The 19,107-nt window shown below is 47.4% G+C and overlaps 1 protein-coding gene and 1 pseudogene across 1 annotated transcript in view; one reads left to right on the top strand and one right to left on the bottom strand.

Moving 5' to 3' along the window:
• PLD5 (phospholipase D family member 5) overlaps positions 1-19,107 on the bottom strand; it is a 1,783,935-nt gene that overhangs the window by 1,603,852 nt on the left and 160,976 nt on the right. The window lies entirely within an intron of this gene.
• LOC146817919 (uncharacterized) overlaps positions 2,953-19,107 on the top strand; it is a 50,328-nt pseudogene continuing 34,173 nt past the window's right edge.

Below are 19,107 nucleotides of genomic sequence, written 5' to 3'. Positions count from 1 at the left end.
TTTTGTCGCTGGGCCCATCATTTTCTCTGACTGCAGGGGTCTTCCTAGCTCCTCTGCTAACTTTGCAAATGCAGCCAGGGTGTCGCCGCACTCGGTCGACACAGCCGGGCCCGTGAAGAGGAAATCATCGAGGTAATGGAGTTTCCCACCTGGGGAATGCCTGATGTGCAGAGCTCATTCTAGGAAGGTGCTGAAGACTTCAAAGTAAGCGCAGGATACTGAGCACCCCATGGGCGTGGCTTTATCAAAGGACAGGTCTCCCTCCCACTGAAAACCGAGCAGGTGGAAACTTGAGGGGTGGACCGGAAGTAAGCGAAAGGCTGATTCGATGTCCACGTTTGCCATGAGGGCCCCACGGCCCGCTGATCTGACTAGGTCGATGGCGTCATTTACCGTAGCGTAACCCACTGAGCATGGTTCTGCGCTGATCCCATCATTTACCGATGACCCCTCAGGAAAAGACATGTGGTGAATTAGCTGATACTGTCCTGCTTCTTTTTTTGGGAACCACCCCTAATGGCAAGATCTCCAACTCCTTGCTCATGTGAGAGGGGAGGGGGCCCTCTAGTCTACCCAAGACCCTTTCTTTCTCCAATTTCTTAACGACCACCCCTGGCTGTTGTAGCGCTGATTTCAGATTATTTGCGCTGCCTGGTGGTAGGGGGCCTGCAAACAGGATAACAAAACCTTCCTCAAAACCTTGCACTAGTATAGCCGAGTCTGTCCTGTTGTGGTATGTATTGGCTAGCTTGCGTAATTGGCGTGTATTGATGGGGTATCTGGCCAACCTACAACTCTGAATTCCTTTTGGTCCCCCCTCACTCTCTGTGGTTGCCTCAATGCTTTTTCTTCTCTTTTTTGCCCCCCATGTGTTCCTTCTTGCATCTGCACCCTGCTGCCGGGTGTCCCCTGCCGCAGGAGGAGCAAATATGTTGCAATTTGCACGTGGCCCCGTAGGTACATTCATTTGCCTCGTATTTCCATCATATTGCCGCTGTTCAGCCAGTCGTGGGGCTTTCCATTTGTTGAACTGCTTGGACTTTTGGAACGTCCTACCCCTCCGTTTGTGGAAGGAACCCCAAAAGGGCTGCTCACTCTTCCCTGCCCATGCCTTGGCCTCCCTGGCTACCATCATCTTATGAATGAAACCTGATACATCCTCCTCATTCCATTCCATTTCTGGATGCCTTTGCATTTTTAGCCCGAAACCTTTATTATATTCTAGCCATGCGTCGCCAGGGAATTGCCTCTGTACATTATGTATGTTGGCCTCATAGAGCCATAGGTCGGCTGCGCAGCGCGGGAATTTCTCTATGATAATGCATGCCATTATTCTGAATGCATCTAACCAATTGTAAACATTTCTTTCCTTTCTCTCCTTCCTCCTTTCCCTCCTATCATCATCCATCTTGTCGCAAATAGTCAGGTCCAGCCCATCTAACTGTATCTCTAACAGTGTAAAAATATCAATAAACTCTTTCCTCCATATCCTTCCCTTGACTGCTAGTGGTATGAGGCTCGCTAGAGGTCATGGATGCCGGACCTGGTGAGGGCCTTGAGTATGGTTCTGTTGCAGGGGGAGCATTGGGCGTGTCACCTGTTGTGGTCACGCCACCCCATGCCGCTATGGGAGACCCTATCTCTCCCCGGACTTCGTGTGCGCCCTGGCCACTCAAGCATTACTGGCGTGCCTGGCCTGGGTCCAGTAGGTGCCATAGCAACCCAGAAACCTCCCCTTCTGTTTGGGCTCCTGTCGCCCCTAGCCCCTGCATGCCCAACTCCTTCAGCAACAGTGGTGCCATTGTTTTGAAACATTCTTTTACTATCAAACTAATATGCTAATCACTTGTTGTTGCGTCCCTGGTCCCGCTGCTTGGTCCTGCCGCCGCCCGGTTAGCTACAAGCGGCCGGGGCCTTCTCTGGGGGGCGTTCTTGACTTCTGCTGCCTCTGCAAGCTTGGCTGGTGCCTTCCTTTTTCCCTTGGGTGCTGGCGCGATGGCATCGTCATGTTGCTGGCTTGGTCCTTCCCCGGTATCCTGCCACGGCTGCGGCTGCAGCCACTCACTCCTGTTACCGTCAGATGCTGCCCAGATCTTCCTCAGCAATTCTCCCAGCTCCTCTGGCTGATCTTTGCCCCCACGCCTTGCCATCTTCTAGTGCTCTTAAATGCTGCTTTTTTTTTTTTTTAGTCTTATGCACCAATTGTGCCTGGTTGAAATGCACCTGGCCAGGTCTGCGGACTGGTGCCGCCCAACGCTGTGAGGGTGGGGTGCTGCCACCGGTCCCTATGCACCAACCAAACTGTCTCAGCCAACGCTGTTCCTGTGTTCCAGGCGATCCTTCCAAACAGCTCCTTAATTGTTACAGCTGTCCGCTGTTTGTTGGGGCACTTCAGCTTGTCGTTCCGCAAAGCCCGTTTCAAATTGCTGTCCAGCTGTTTTTGTTTGCTCAGCTTTTATTGAGCTGTGCGGTCTCTTTAAATCCCCGCTGTCTCTGGCCCCTTGTGTCTGGATGCACTCCCCCACGCTGCTTCAGTTGCGGTGGCGGGAAAGAGTGAGAACGACTCCAGGACTTAGGCACAACCCGGGTCCCACCGGAGATGCGGGTCACGGCGGTCTGCGCCTTGGGCCACCCCCGCTAGTTCTGTCAGCCGCCCCCGCATTGCTCCTGATGTCGCGCGGCCCTGCTGCTGCCCCTCAGGCTTTCCAGCTCCCGTGACGTCGGAAAAGGTCACTGGGGCGCTCGACGGCGCCGGGTCATTTCAGAGGCAGGAAGCTGCAGAAGGCAGACCTCTGGGACACGAAACCCGTCCGGGTCCAGTCATAGCTGCGGGTCACGGTGAACAGTTCGCTGGGCCGCACCTGCCACTGCTACCGGCCGCCCCTGCACTTGCCCACGCTTACTTGCCGCCAAATGGATTGTGGATGCGCCAGTAGTCACAGGAGACCCGCGATGGAAGGGGATCGGCGGGAGTCGCCGGGTTCCTTTTCCTTCTTCCACAGGCCGACGCTTAGCCCCCCAGGCCGCTACCGGGGTGATCACCTCACCAAGAGGAGGCGGGGTGATGACCGGCAAGGTAACCGCAGTGGTATCGAGCAGGCGGACTAAATCAGCAGCAGTTCACATTTCCCTCGAACAGAACTGTATCTCTAAAGACAGAAATAGTGCAAGATTTCCTAAGGTATGCCCAGACGAAGGTCCCTTACTCACTTTGCCACTGGATTCAAGCTAGCCTGCCTGATGAAGGGTGTTACCCAGAAACCGGATCTAGGATGCTTGTTTCCGGTTCATGGAAGACATGGCTTGGCAGTTCGGGCTGGACTGTTCCCATGAGGCACAGGGTCAAGACTGATTTGCATATAGCTGTGTCTGAACTAGGATGGCTAAGTGAGCTAAAGAACGATGATTGATTCAAACCAGATCCGTGACTGGGGGTGAGTGTCTGAAACATTTCAGCACTCCGTCCATCATCTCCTTGTGTTAGCTTTGTTCACCCTAAGTTGGCAGGGTATGCCCAGACGTGGGTCCCTTGCTCACTTTGCCACTGGATTTAAGCAAGCCTGGCTGAGGAGGGCTGTTAGCCCGAAACTGGTCCCAGGATGCTTGTTTCCGGTCCAGGGAAGACTTGGCTTGGCAGTTCGGGTTGGACTGTTCCCATTAGGCACAGGGTGAAGACTGATTTGCATATAGCTGTGTCTGAACTGGGGTGGCGAAGTGAGCTAAAGAACAATGATGGATTCAACCCAGATCTGTGACTGGGGGTGAGTGTCTGAAAGTTTCAGCGCTCCGTCCATCATCTCCTTGTGTTTGCTCGATATTCTTTTACCATGATATTCTGGAGGACGATATTCAGTACTACAGTAACACTTATGAGCTAATTTCATTGAAGTCCACCCACTGATAGAAATAAGAATTTGCAAAATGCACATACACTCAGTGCAGTCCAACAGCCATTAAATTGCCAAGCTCTTCCTCATCTTAATCCATGAAATAAACAACAGACCTGTAGTGCTGAAAATTACATGGTATTTCCAACTGGCAGAAAAATAAAAAAATCGTGAATAATTTCATCTAAGCACTTAAAAACCAGAAATGAGGGAGTAAGTGATTTATTTGGAACAGATATAGTGTTTACAATAAAGTAAATTTCTTCTTTCTTTTGAGCATTTTAGTGAATGCCTTGATCCCTAAATGATAAGAGGGCGTGCCGTAAAAGGAGGCAAGTACTCCAACAACTATAAAATCAACTCATCCATCGCAAATTTGCTAAAACCTGATGGCTTCTGTCCCACATCCTCCACCTCAGGCAACCCTTTAGGATTCACATTGTATGCAGCCTCTCTCTTATCCTCCAACTAAATAATATGACCAAGGAAGAATATTTCCATTGACTCATTCTTAAAAGAATTTCCCATCTCCTCTCATCCAACCAACCTACAACTACAGTCCATGCTCTCATCCTATCAAGATTGGACTATGGGAACACTATACTAGCTTGTATGCCAGCCATACACCTCGCCTTTCTCAAACCTGTCATGCACTCAGCGTCCAAACAGGTCCATTCTGCAAAAATGACCACCCCTCACCCCAATTCTCTGAGTCCCCCACTGGTTCCCCGTTCTTGCAAGAGAACAATTCAAAATCTACTGCCACACTCTCTTCTGTGTCAGCCCTCCTAACATCACCAAACTTCTCACCATCTTCAGAGGGTCAAGAGAGTTAACAAGCAGAAATCCACTGCTATTTGAAATGCAGAATCTCAGACGCCCACTTTAGGAAGCAACCTACTCCTTGTGTAATTCTCTTGCACCCTACCTAAGAATGGTAGCTCCAATTACTGGATTGAGAAGACAATACAATTCCCACCTTTCAGGCAGTTTATAAACTAACGTATCCTTGTTGTTCCAGGGTCAAATATTTTTTGATGTTTGTATGTCCTTGTTTATAGAACCCTTCTGAACAGCTTTTTGTAAAATACTGTTATCACTCAAGTTCTTGTTATGCTCCCTAACACCTATCAGCCAGGTACACTTTACAAATGTACAAATAATAATAATAACAGCCACATAAGGAGTGGTTTTATTTCCTTTTCACAGTGTGCACCTAGGAGCACCAGATCTAGAACCAGTTATTCTGTGCCAGCCTCACCAAACTTGCTCAGGGTTGGACTGGTGAACCAAAAGCAGCCCCACTCCCTTCATCTCCTTGCGCAATCTTTCTCTTTCAATTCATCCATTTTCTCTCTCTCCTCTCCTCTTTCTCTTCTCCCTCTCTGATCATTTTTACTCTACTGTCTCCCTCCCACCCTTTCTTTCTCTGTCTCTTGAAGCCTCTTGTGCTTGTGGCATTTAGCCTTGGAGAGCTTGGGAAAGTGACAGAGGCACCAGGTGTGGCCCTGGGCTGTCAAAAACAGCGACCAAGGTCTCAGCCTAAAAAGGAAATGCCAGATGGAATAAAAGGACTGTCGAGCCCTGAACTTGCTCCTGATCTCCTCCAAAAACTCACGAGACAGCACAAATGCAATTTCAGGAGGGCCTCAACATCCTGTCTTACAACTTTAACAGTAGCAGTCACACCCACTTATCTTTAACCTAGCAACTTAGTCTGAGCATTCCTATAGCAAAGGTACTTAGACTCAGATCCCAACAGAAGATTCAGAGAAGGAGGAAGTGATGTCCATTCCCATCATCTATTGTTCACCCAATCCTGGGAAGGGCCCAGAGATAGTTCTCACTTCATGAATGACAGTTAAGGCTAAGGACTCAGATCCCCAAACTGATAAGATCTTACAAAGGAGACTAGGCTGTCTCCATGTGCTGGCCTGAGGAAGACCCTGTCCGATGATCAAGTGAAATGTTCTAACATTGGGGGTAATTGTCGATGATACAATTGTCTGAACCACACAGTTTTGCTGACCAAAATCAATGGACTCCATAACCTTACCCAGTCTAAAATAGATGTGTATTTAAAACAGCTAAGATTGATCAACCAATATGGTACATGTCTTTTCACGTGCATTCACGTATTGCACAGGCACTTTTTCACTGCACATGAAGCATCTTGTTGAATTATGTTACTTATGTAGTGAATCGAAATATTGTGAGACAATGCATCTCCTCCTAAGGAAACAGCCTTTTGATGTCTTTGCGTATGACATGAATCTAAACAATGACGCAGCGTGGCGCCGCAAGCCATTTTGCTGTGTCGAGCTACGTCATTTAAAAAGCACAGGGATGCTTCGTATTAACAGCAATACAACACATCCGTGTGCTTTCCCAAGCGCTGGCGCACAATTGGCTGCAATGCACAAGCGCAGGCTCCCTTGTGTCATGTTGTAAGGGTGCCTGTGTTGTGGGGATGATTGTTTTGTGCAGGAAGGGACACCTTCCTGCACAAAAACAATTGTTGATGCCATTTTCCTCTTTCTCATAGAAAGAGGTGATGTAGCGCCTAAAAGTATTGAAAATTGTAGGGGTGCATCATATTCACTGTTAGTTGGCACTCGCATATAATGAACGTATCTTTAGTTGTGCTGTGCGAAATTTATTAAGAAATGTATTAGCTATGTCTCAATATAGAAGCATTAGGAGACGCGGAAAGCATAATGGATGCATTTAAGAAAATGTAAAACGATGAGTTTCTGTTTAATGCAATGTACTCGACTAAATGTGTAATTAGATTGGATTAATTCATGTATGGCGTTTTATTCATGTATGTGAAAGTAAAAGCACTAACGTTAGAATGTAATTTAATAGTGTATTTAACCTAGTAGAGGCCCGAAGTCCCATATATCGTGGACGAGAAAGGCCTGGTATTTCTTATGTTAGCTGTATGCGGTAGGCCGCAAGTGATTTACTTTAGAAGAGGTTTTAGGCTGCAGTAAATTGTAGAAGTAAAGGATGCGAAGTATTTCTTCACTCTGTGATCTCACCGCAGGTGCAAGGACAGTTGGTTCGTTAGTAAAAAGGTCTTTGTTTAACAGTTGAATTATGGAGAAAGCCAGACATGGGAGTGCATTGGAATGTGCCATTCGTAACTCCTAGTGCCGATGGCGTCTGGGACTCAAGGCCAAGCTGATGGACGAGGGAAGATGGACGGAGCTGAATGGAAAATTACAGGAAGAAGATCCGGTCGAGGAGGTGTGCCAGAAGGCGTGTTCTTTGTTTTGGGGGTTTGTATAAGGGACAGCACCCCAAGGGTTGAGAGCAGAGAAGAGAGTAGCCCAGAGCAGAGAAGAGAGTAGCCCAGAGCAGAGAGAGAAAGTAGGCGAGGAGCTAGAAGGAGCGTTTAGATTGAGCTCTCCAAGTGAAGACTTCTTAGGAAGTTCACTTCTGACACCTTTTCACGAGTTCCTGGGTCTCAAGGGAATGGTAAGCAGGGACGTCATCTAGCATAGAGTAGGGACAGAAATGCTTTTGTTTAATGATTCCTAACATCGACATTAGCTTGGTAGTTATCTACCTCATGCTTTTAGAAGCCGTGCTTTTGTTCATATTCAGTCGTATGCGGATTCTTCGTAGAGTGGCATTTGTGTTAGTACCCATTTACTTGTTGAACCTTGTGCTAAGGTGCTTGTATCTGCAGATGTTTTTTCTGATAATAAAACTCAGAAAGGAATAGAAATTGACCTCCGAGTCTTCAATTATGTCAAATTGCGGAAGGCATTCTTTGATAATTGTGTTTGCTCCCTCAACGCTATTGGGCAAGTAAAAAGGTTCATTCGACCAGAGTGGGTTCTTGAGATAAATTGCTTCAAGAAAATTGGGCCCCAGCAGTTGGTAGCAGAGTAGGATGGTTACTTCTGATAGCGAGGGACGATTAGATAAGATAAGTGATCCTCGAGACCCATAGACGATAAGTAACGGTGAATCATCAGATGGTGAGCAGCGGACGACGGCGGATGATGAACATAGACGGCGAGTAGCAGTGCGGCAGGAAGCAGCAGTTCGTGAAGTGAGTATCAACAGGATGAGATGGTATAGATTGCGGTGTTGATTTGTTGTGTGATGTCTTGCGGAGCTAGAGTTAATGTTGAGTAATTGCGAGATCAGGCTGTGAGCGCGCGCAGCCCGGGAAGAGTGGTGTAGAAGACACCCGTGGTAGATTTTGTTGACCACCCAAAGGAGATCGTGAGGTACCATCGATCACCTGGACCGAGATAGGGGGAGTGAATGTGTGAGTGCATGGCAACTTGACGCTGGTCGTGAGTTGCTGCATGTGGATTTGAGTATTTGTAACCTATCAGAAAAACTACCTGAACGAGTCAGGTAGACAGGAACCTAACCGGGAGAAACAAAAGGTGTAGGAAACAATTTGATCCTTAAAGACACCGTTATCAGAAAGAAAGGGAAGTATTATCTCTTTCTATAGTCCCCTCACTCACCAGGGTTTCCCCACGGTGACATGCTTCATCATAGGGGTCCTCCCAGTCCTCTACGGACTGAGGCGTGCTACGACTTGCGGTGTTACGTAGGAGCACTAGAAATTTTGTAAACTATGTGTAGTGCAAGTGAAGTAGTGGTGGAGTGGGAAAATTAAAATAATCAGCTAGTGGGCTACAAAATAAACTTTATTGGTGCTCTAAGCTGAAAAAATTAAAAACGGGGTAATATGACAAGGGACCCTAACTATAATGGAAAGGTGTGCCTAGCATATCTTGAAGTCAACTAGTTTCGAGCTCCCCAGCTCTTCGTCAGGACTACACTGGGACCAGCCCAGTGTCGAGAAACTTGCCACTCCTAGTCAACCTTAATAGGGTGAAATAAGTGTGATGCCACAATAGTAAGGCATGCGTTTTTAAAAAAAATATACATACGTAATGTACGTTAGCACACTGATCTGTAAAGTACAAAATCACAGTTAATTGCGAGGAAAAAATATAGATATATATACGCATAGTGTAATACATAATTGCCGCTAAAGTTGTGAGCACACTACACACAGGTGGATGCACACTTCCATGACTGACGTGCCGCTAAGTGAAAGACAGAAGAGATGCAATTATTCACTCCATGCCGGCGTGGTGATGGAAAAAGTGTGCTGAAATTAAATAAATTATTAGGTCTGACTACATATACAATAACATACAACATAAAACATGTAACATACTTAAGAAAAAGCAACACTGTGCCTCATGGTCACTGGAGGGGATGCGGAGATCTCGTACATCTAATGGAGGATAGGAATCGAGATCGTTAGGGAAAAAGGCGTGTACCGTAATGACGGATCGCCCAGCATGGTGTGAGGGAGAAGGAGAAGGGTCTCCTCGCTCCGTCCGGGAGTAGAGAATGGCAGCACTTACTTGTACGTTGAACCCCGCATACTTCTGACACCTACTGGAAGCCAAACCTCTCGGACCGCATTCTGGCGTGTCCTCGTAGCCGCAATGTTTTTATGTGCTGGCGGGCGTGTTACAAGGCTAGAGATAGAAGAGGGCAAGCTCCGGTGCCGGTATGCGAGTGGAGCCGCCATCTTGGAAAAGGATGGGACTGTTGATTTTGATACTATTAAGTATTCAAATATATTTTCTGTAAGGTCTCAATGCTCCAGCGTGGGTATGTAATCACTCGCAACTCAAAACAAGTTATGAGGGCGAGAGACGGTGAAATATGGAGCCATAATATGATAAAGCTCATATATTGAGGAAAACTCGAACTTTATTGAAAAGACAGGCTGGAGCTGCTCAGACCTAGGTCAATGGGATCGGCTGAGATGAAAGCCGCCATCTTGGAGTGGGAAGGGGAAGTGATGAATAGTCATGAGGAATGGGATATTTGTTCCAATTATACGCTTGTTACAATTCGCTACGGGGCCGTGGAGAAATAATAATCATACCCAGTGTAGTCCTGACGAAGAGCTGGGGAGCTCGAAACTAGTTGACTTCAAGATATGCTAGGCACACCTTTCCATTATAGTTAGGGTCCCTTGTCATATTACCCCGTTTTTAATTTTTTCAGCTTAGAGCACCAATAAAGTTTATTTTGTAGCCCACTAGCTGATTATTTTAATTTTCCCACTCCACCACTACTTCACTTGCACTACACATAGTTTACAAAATTTCTAGTGCTCCTACGTAACACCGCAAGTCGTAGCACGCCTCAGTCCGTAGAGGACTGGGAGGACCCCTATGATGAAGCATGTCACCGTGGGGAAACCCTGGTGAGTGAGGGGACTATAGAAAGAGATAATACTTCCCTTTCTTTCTGATAACGGTGTCTTTAAGGATCAAATTGTTTCCTACACCTTTTGTTTCTCCCGGTTAGGTTCCTGTCTACCTGACTCGTTCAGGTAGTTTTTCTGATAGATATATTTGTGGAGGGTGAACCTAACTTTTACCTCTACTTTCCCCTTATTTCTGGATAAAAGTATTTGTAACCTATCAGAGGTGACAGATTGTTGCCAGCCGAGGTCAACTATTTCGAGAGACTGTGGACGAACAGTCAGAGGCTGTGGACGGACAGCCAGAGAAGTAACACAAACGGTTATTTCAGTGTATGAATGGGACGAATGCAAGGGTGAGACGTGAATTGTGAAGGAGGGAACTGCTGCGAACAAAGACAGGTGACGTCAGAGAGTGTCGCGCTGTGATAGGTCGGTTGGTGTTAGTCGCGCTGTTATTGGAGGAGTTGATATCAAGATTCACAGTGTGTGAGACCGAATTTTTCAATCATGAAGTGTTTTAAGGTCTTCCGAGAAATGTGTAGAGGAGATAAGCATGTAGTTACTCGAGAGGGAGAAGAGGCCCCTCCCGAGGATACTCCAACACATTATATGGCAAAGAATGTGGGGTTGCACACGATTATTTGGCTCTAGAATTGGCATAAAATGACCCAAAGGGAGGGGGAATTAGCATTCCCGAGATATGGCTCGTTCAGGCTAGCAGTGTTGTACCAGTTGAAATCTGTAATGGCGGGGTTACGGCCTTTGCCAAGGCCCACACAGTTTGAAGCACTACATGCGTGGATTAGAGCAGCGCATGATAGGGATAGAGGGAGGAATCAGGAAAGAGTGAAGAAGTCGATCAGGGCTTATCAGGATGCTAGCTGGGACGCAGTGGAGAAAAGATGGAGAGTGCAGGCGATAGAGGAGGAGAGACTTTACCCCTTGTTGATTACTTCAGAGGGGGTAAGGAATGTAAAGTCAGAAGAAGAGGACGAGAGTGACATAGACGATGACTTATTGGAAAGGTTATTGTCAGAGAGACCACCTCCGTATAACCCAGAAGTCCCAGAGGGGACATTGGTTCAAATAGAAGCTACGAGAAGAGTAATGAGCAATTCAGAAATGAGAGTAGAAGGGAGACTCTCAATAGGAACAGAGAGCACGAGGAGCCCGTCTGAGGCAAGTGTAAAGGTAGAGAGAGAGGGGAGGTTACCGGACGCCTTTAAGGTACCGGTTACCATTGGACCCATAGTTTCGATTTACCACCGAGAGGGCGGAAACCCGGAGCGGACAACCGAGGAGGTCAGGGGAGAAGTCGCAGAAAGTGGCCTGGCGGGTGCAATGACCCGGAATCCGAACCCTATAGAATGGAGTACACCTTTGCCAGCCATGTCAGATTCCTCAGGGGAGCAAAGAGAGCAGAGACCAGAGAGGCCGAGGTCCCTGATGGAGTCGAGATCAGATTTACGATCATGGGTACCGCCACAGAGAGGCCAGGACCCGAGGGTAAGGATGGAAGAGAGAGAGCAGGTCAGCTTCGGAGATCAGTCTGCCCCAAGGGAAATGTTTCGAGAAGGGAGGTTGCAGAACCAGGAATGTGAGGAAGACGGGAGAGGAAGGGTGGTCTGCAGAGAGGTCCTGAAAGGAGCCCTAGGAGTCGGAATGATAGATGTAGTAAGGCTAAAAGCAGAAGTGGATGAGATGATAAGCGGAAGCTTATCCCTTGAGAGAGTGGTAACATATGGACCGGACGAAATACTTTTTGTGGCGAAGGATGTGACTCGGAAGGCACGAGCGGCACATGAGAAATTGTCAGAATTGGCTAAGCGATATGAGATGGATTTGTCTAAGACTAAAACATTGCAAGGAAGCCATAGGTTGCAGTACAGTGACCAGGAACTGGAGGAGAAAAGGGTCGTTGGATTAAGGGCTCACAGTAGAGAGTTGATCCTGGCCATTCGAGTATGGATGACGCTTGATAAATGGGAAGAAAAATGGTCCAGGAAGAAAAGTTCTAGAGGAATGATAGGAGGGACCCCACCTCCGGGTGGAGGCCAGGTAAAAATAGGAAATTTCCCTTTAAGGGAAGTGCAGAATGGAGGTTATGTGTACGTACCCTGGAGTAGAGGTGATTTGGCGGCATTTACCAATGATTTTCCCCGGCTTAGGGAGAAGCCGGTAGAGTGGTATAAGCAAGTTGATCGTTTTGTTAAGATCTCAAAGGTATTGTGGACCAATCTGAATACTTTGTTCGACATTGTGGTCCCGGGAGATTTGTGGGCGGCATGTAAGACTGCCATTGATTGGCCAACTCAAGAGCCTGAGAGAAATGCGTACACGAATGGTCCATCACCGGCAGTAATGAGGATGTATGAGCGAGTGATTGCCTGGCTGAAGGAGAAGGTTTCTCCTCAAGACATCGATTGGGTGAAAATAGACAGGACAGTGCAGGAACCTAAAGAGACGGTGCATGAGTTTTATGAGAGACTCTTGCAGGCTTTTAAGCAGTATAGTGGTCTAGATGCGTTGGACAAAAAGGATATGGGACAGTTTGTCTCAAAATTTGTGTTGGGATTGAGGCCAGAGGTTAGTCTTATGATACAGCAACATCTGATCTGCTGGCAGAATAAACCGGTTGACGAAATCTTGCGGTACACTAGGTACTGTGCTGATGAGATCGAATCTAAGCATAGGAAATTGAAGGATAATCTCATGCTTGTTCAGATGCAAACCGCTCAGGGACAGCCTAATGGCGGAGCAGTGGTAAGGAGACAGGGGAATTATCAGGCAGGAAATCAGAACGTCCAGGGGCAAGGAAGGCCGAGACCAATAGACCCTAGGACAGGGATGGATGTGGCGATATTGAAAAAGACTACCGCTTGTCACCAGTGTCATCAGATTGGACACTGGAGACGCGAGTGTCCCCTGAATCCATGGAATCAGACGCAGCCGGAAGGAGAGGTAGTTCAGGCCCCTGGGACGGAAGTGGTACAGACGGTAACCAGACCCAGAATGGTGAAAGGGGGGACTGGCGTCCCGCAGATGCAGGTTCCCCAGCCACCTAGAATACAGACTGTACAGCAGGGAGCTCGCACTTACTTGCAGATGCCAATGTTTGAAGTGAGTGAGGAAAATGAGATAAGCTTGTTCGCCCGATTAGGGTCTAATGAGGACGGGGATTGTATGCTCAGTACCATTCTAGAAGTGGACCAGGCAGGACCCTTTGTGGAAGCAGATCTTGACGGTCATCCTACAACCTTTTTGGTTGATACGGGAGCTACTAGATCGACTATAAGGTCGGCCGTGGTTCCACGATTGGCCCTTTCTGGACAGAGTATCCAGGTCGTTGGAGTGGCAAAAAAGAAGCTGGTTAGTCCGCTGACGGAGCCAATTACAATCAGGATAGGAAATTTCAGTGATCGGCACCAGTTCGTGGTGTGCGACTCTAGTCCAGTTTGCCTGTTAGGAAGAGATTTACTGTGCAAACTCAATTGTACGATCTACTGTACCCCGAAAGGAGTGGAGGTACAGACGAGAGACGATGATGCGACCTTTGAGGTTGCAAATCCGAGCGCGTGCGTGGAAATGTACCCAGCCTTAACGGTGGAGGAACTTCCACCCGATCTGAGAGATTCGGTGTCTATTGATGTATGGGATCTTAGTGGGGAGGAAATTGGTCTAGTAAAGGGAGCAGATCCGGTGAAAATCCAGATTAAGCCAAACGCAGAATTCCCGAGGACACCCCAGTATAAGTTATCCCCGGAAACAGTCGCAGGGATTAAACCTGTGATTGAGTCCATGATTAGGCAGGGAATACTGATGGAGATTATGGGTAGCCCATGTAATTCGCCCATTATGGGGCTACAGAAACCAAGCGGGAAATTTAGGATTGTGCAAGACTTGCGGAAAATAAACAAAATAGTTGTTCCATGTTGTCCAGGGGTACCGAATCCATCTGTGATCCTATTTCAGATCCCATGTGAAGCTGAATGGTTCACAGTGATTGACTTGTGTCAAGTATTTTTCTCGATTCCTCTGCATGAAGAGAGCCGATTTCTTTTTGCATTTAGGCTGGAGAATCGCGTGTTAACATGGTGTCGTATCCCAAAGGGGTACACGGAGAGCCCATCTATCTTTAATCAGATCTTGAAGAAGAATCTCGAAGGGCTTGTGTTGCCACAAAACTCTGTTTTAGTGCAATACATCGATGATCTGCTTTTTGCGTCAGAGACGGAAGACGCCTGCAGAATTGACACAGTTGCTTTGTTGAATTACTTGGGAGAGAATGGTCACAAGGTGTCTCCAAACAAACTGCAATACTGTTTGAGAGAAGTACAGTATTTGGGGCACCGGATTGAGAAGGGAAGGAGGAAGGTGTCTCCAGATCGTATTGATGCGATCTTGAGGATGCCAGTTCCTTCGACTCAGAGGGAGGTCAGAATGTTTTTGGGAAAGGTGGGCTATTGCCGCCAGTGGATCCCAAACTTTTCCTTTGAAGCGATCCCTTACAGTGGCTGATGCGAAAGGATGTGAGTGATCCGGTACCATGGGACGAAGACTATTTAAAGTCGTTCTTGAGACTGAGAGAAGCTTTGTGCACCGCTCCAGCTTTGGGGATGCCAGATTATAACAAGGCATTTGCCTTATTTTGTTGCGAAAAGGAAGGTTGTGCATTAGCAGTGTTGACTCAGAGTCACGGAGGAGTCCGTAGACCAGTTGCCTATTTTTCAGCTACTTTAGATCCAGTAGCTTCTGCGTTGCCCGGATGTCTCAGATCCGTTGCTGCAACTGGTGTCAGTATCGAACGATGTGAGAGCATTGTGATGGGGCATCCGCTTACTGTTCATGTACCGCATTCTGTTGAATTGTTGATGACTAGGACTAAAACACAGCACCTCACGAATAATAGACTGACTCGTTCTGAACAAGTTATCCTTGCTGCAGATAATGTAACGTTGAAGAGGTGTTCTGTTTTAAATCCTGCTACTTTGTTGCCTATTCCAAATGTAAATGATGATGAAGATTGTGAGGACCATGATTGTCTCGATGTGACGGAACTATGCACCAAACCGAGGCCGGACATTGTCGATGAACCGCTCCCAGTTTCAGATGAGATTTTCTTTGTGGACGGTTCATGCTTAAGAGACAGTGTCGGTCGACTGAGAGCAGCGTTTGCTGTGTGTACCATCACAGGGGTAGTGGAAGCCGCTTGTCTCGAAGGAGTACACTCCGCACAGGTGGCTGGGCTTATTGCGCTGACCCGTGCCTTTTTGGCCGCTGATAAGATCCGTGTAACGATTTACACAGATAGCCAATATGGGTTTGGTGTAGTTCACGACTTCGGACAGCTATGGTCCCAGAGAGGGTTTATGACATCTTCTGGTTCACCCATTAGGAATGGGGATTATGTACGACGACTGTTGGAAGCCTTGCAAAGCCCAGATGAAATTGCTGTTGTTAAATGTTCTGCACACACTAAGGGAACTGATTTTGTGTCATTGGGTAATAATTACGCAGATGAGGTTGCTCGAGTTTGTGCAGAGCAGGGATGTAATTATACTGACAATCATGTTGTAGAAAGCGAAGAGAAAACGGATTACACTGTGATGTTAGCTATGGCAGACTCATGGGAGGAACTGAAGCAGTTGCAAGATGGGGTCACCGACCAAGAGCGGGACAGTTGGATACGAGCGGGATGTGAGAAAGGAGAGGTGGATATATGGGTTTCGAGTGATGGACGTGCTGTGTTACCGGAATGTTTGTTGAGTCCCATGGCGAGACTGATACATGGTGCTGTGCATCTTGGCAGGGATGCAATGATGCGAGTGTTTCGCCAAACATGGTATAATCCGAAGTTTCGAACAGTAGCTGAGGCTGTGTGTCAGAGGTGTGTTACGTGTCAGCAGATGAATGTGGGAAAAAGAACCGCTGTGACGTTGAGTCACATAGGTAGGTCAGGTGGACCTTTTAACAGGATGCAGCTGGATTTTGTTGAAATGCCGAAGTGTAATGGGTTGAGGTACATATTAGTTATAGTATGTGTCTTTTCCAGGTGGGTGGAAGCTTACCCAACACGTAGGTGAGACACACTCACCGTAGCTAAGTTGCTATTGAGGGAGTTAATCCCGAGGTACGGGTTCCCGACCTCTTTTGAATCAGATAGAGGGACTCATTTCCATAGTGAAATCATGAAGCTGCTTTGTGCTGCCTTAAATGTAGACCAAAGATTGCACTGCAGCTACCGACCAGAGGCTTCAGAGATTGTGGAGCAAGTTAATGGAACTTTGAAGGCCCGAATGGCGCAAGTATGCTCCTCGACATCCTTTAAATGGCCGGATGCATTACCTTTAGTTCTCATGAGTCTCCGGAGCGTACCTGATAGGAAGACTGGATTGTCACCCCATGAGATAATAATGGGGAGGGCGATGCGCTTGCCAGCAATACCTGCTACTGCTTTGATTAACATCACAGATGACATGATTTTGGACTATTGTAAAGGCCTGGCTGACGTGGTCCGTTCTGTGTCTCAGCAGGTGCAGACAGCAACGGTTCCCGCCGCAAGCGACCTGTGCCATGACCTGTGCCCAGGCGACTGGGTATTGGTGCGCAAACACGTGAGGAAGAGTTGTCTGGATGCTCGCTGGCGCGGGCCATACCAGATAATCTTGATAACGAATACAGCAGTGAAGTGTGGGGGACTGCCGAACTGGATACATGCCTCCCATACCCGTAGAGTTCCAGCACCCTTGGAAGAAACAGCCCCTCTTGAGAACGAAAACCCAGTTGAGGTGGCAGAGCCATCTGAGAGGGCAAGTCAAGCTGTAGGGGTTGCTGATGCAGCTGGTTGTGCACTGAACCAAGGACTTGAAAATAACGCTGAAAGAGACTCGGAAGAAGAAGGAAGAGCTGCAGTGGGCAGTACTGAGTCGGATTCTGCCGAGGAAGAAAACAGTGCACAGGGTACCAGAAGGGAGCGCGGAGGTGCCACAGAAGCAGGAAAAGTTTGGCCCGCGAGTCAGAGGCGGGAGAACCTGAAACCAGCACCCAGAACAGATCTTGCCCCAGTCTCTGAAGAATCTGAAGCAGAGCAAGAGGACGTAGATCGACCCCAAGGTGCTCTGAGAAGATCGAAGCGAACCAGAGTACCGAGTCAAAAGTACGCCTCACCAGAGTGGGCATACACAGTGACTGATGCCAAGCTTACCGAACACGGGAAGATTGAGATCGATCACACTGGTCAACAGTCTCCCGTTTCCGAGAGTGGAAGTGTTGTTGAAGATTCCAGGCTTGGAGATCGAAGGAGTACTGACCATCAATATTCCGAATCCTCCATTCTTGAGTATCATTCGTGGTCTGATTGTGGAAACGCTAGACTTCCCAACCTTTGCAGTTATACCCGCACCCCAAGAATTGACAACCCTTAAGCTTGAAATACTGCAGGCGGTCCTAGAACTGTTGGGACCGGCAGTCATTCTGGACTGATTGTGGAGTTGTTGAACAGTAAAGTTGAAAAGAAGATAACCTAGGCCCGAGTGGAAGAAGAATAAATTTGGGGACTTTCTGTTGAAGAACAAAGAAGAGTTAGGGAAGCCTTGTTGATCAGAAGAAACGAGAAATTGAACTTTGCTAGAGGTTCCCCCGGTTGAAGAGAGCAGTTGGATTGAACTTCTTGGATGAGAAAGAGACTTGTGTCCGCAGAAACTGTACTGAACATTGAGAACATTTCAGAGATGGTGGAACCTGGAAATGCGCATTGTAGGGCTAAAGTAGTGATAGGCACACTGTTAGGAGTAGTGATAGCGGTCATATTTGCAGTAGTAGTGACTTTGTACATGGTGGCCCATAGACAGGAGGGGGAGGTTCAGGGAGCACCCACACCTACCACTCCAAGACAGGGAGGGGTCACTGACAGGGATCAGAGAGTCCAGACGCATGAGGAGAATCGTATGTTCCACATGGATTTGTCCAGAGCCGACTTCAAACTCAATGCTTATGCGAAACTTTTGTACGAATATGTGGATGCGATGGATGCGAAAGATTGTTATGTGTGCATGCAGTTGCCTGCTTCGGTAGATGAGGGTATTAGGTACCACCATCTCCCACTGACATATGGGATCTCTTGCAGCCTATTGCTTAGTTTGTTTTATGAAAGGAAACAGTTTGAGTATTTCTTCTCAAATTCTGACACAGTACTTCCCGAAGTTCCGGCATACAAGAATTTGAATAAATATGACTATTATAAAACAGAGGATAGGCTTCGAAAGTATTTTAGGCCGACTGTGAAGCTAGATACAGCTTATGCTCATAGACATAATTTGACATGCTGGTTGTCCGAAACGGAAAAGAAGTTCATAGGCCAGATAGAGGATAGGTATAGAAAATTGACTCAGACACGAGAGACAGGAGATAGTCCAGTGGATTGGACGGATGAGGAGAGATGGCATAAATCTAAGGGAAGTTCTGGACCGATTGCTTTGGATGAAGTACAGAGGGGGAAGTTGTGTGTTGCCCGGCCTCAAACTCCTAAGGAGAAGGTTTTAGTGGGGCATAGTACGTGTGAACATACTTTTACCATGGAGGACTCAGCTAAAGATTTCTTGCAGAAGTCTATACAGGTGATTCCGACTGTGTATTATGTGTGTGGAAGGAATGCATATGTGATATTTCCTGCGAATTGGTATGGTACGTGTTACTTGGCCATTATATTCCCAAAGATTTACCATACGGAAGATTTGAAATTGTTAGAGGCGGGAAGGCACTCCAAGGTGCGGAGAGCTGTGAATGTAGGAATGGTGATTGGGGACATATACGGAGTGACAATACCTAGTTTGGGTGTGGTCCTGAATGATGTGAAGATAAGAAAGTTGGCGACTGTGTTGGATGAATTGTCGATGAATTCGGCAAGGTCATTGTTGTTGGTGAATGGAGAAATGTTGTCGATACGGA

This window comes from Triturus cristatus, chromosome 6 (genome assembly GCF_964204655.1).
Source record: "Triturus cristatus chromosome 6, aTriCri1.1, whole genome shotgun sequence".
Classification (NCBI taxonomy): domain Eukaryota; kingdom Metazoa; phylum Chordata; class Amphibia; order Caudata; family Salamandridae; genus Triturus; species Triturus cristatus.
Note: the sequence above shows the minus strand (reverse complement) of the source record. Positions and strands in the feature narration are given on the sequence as shown.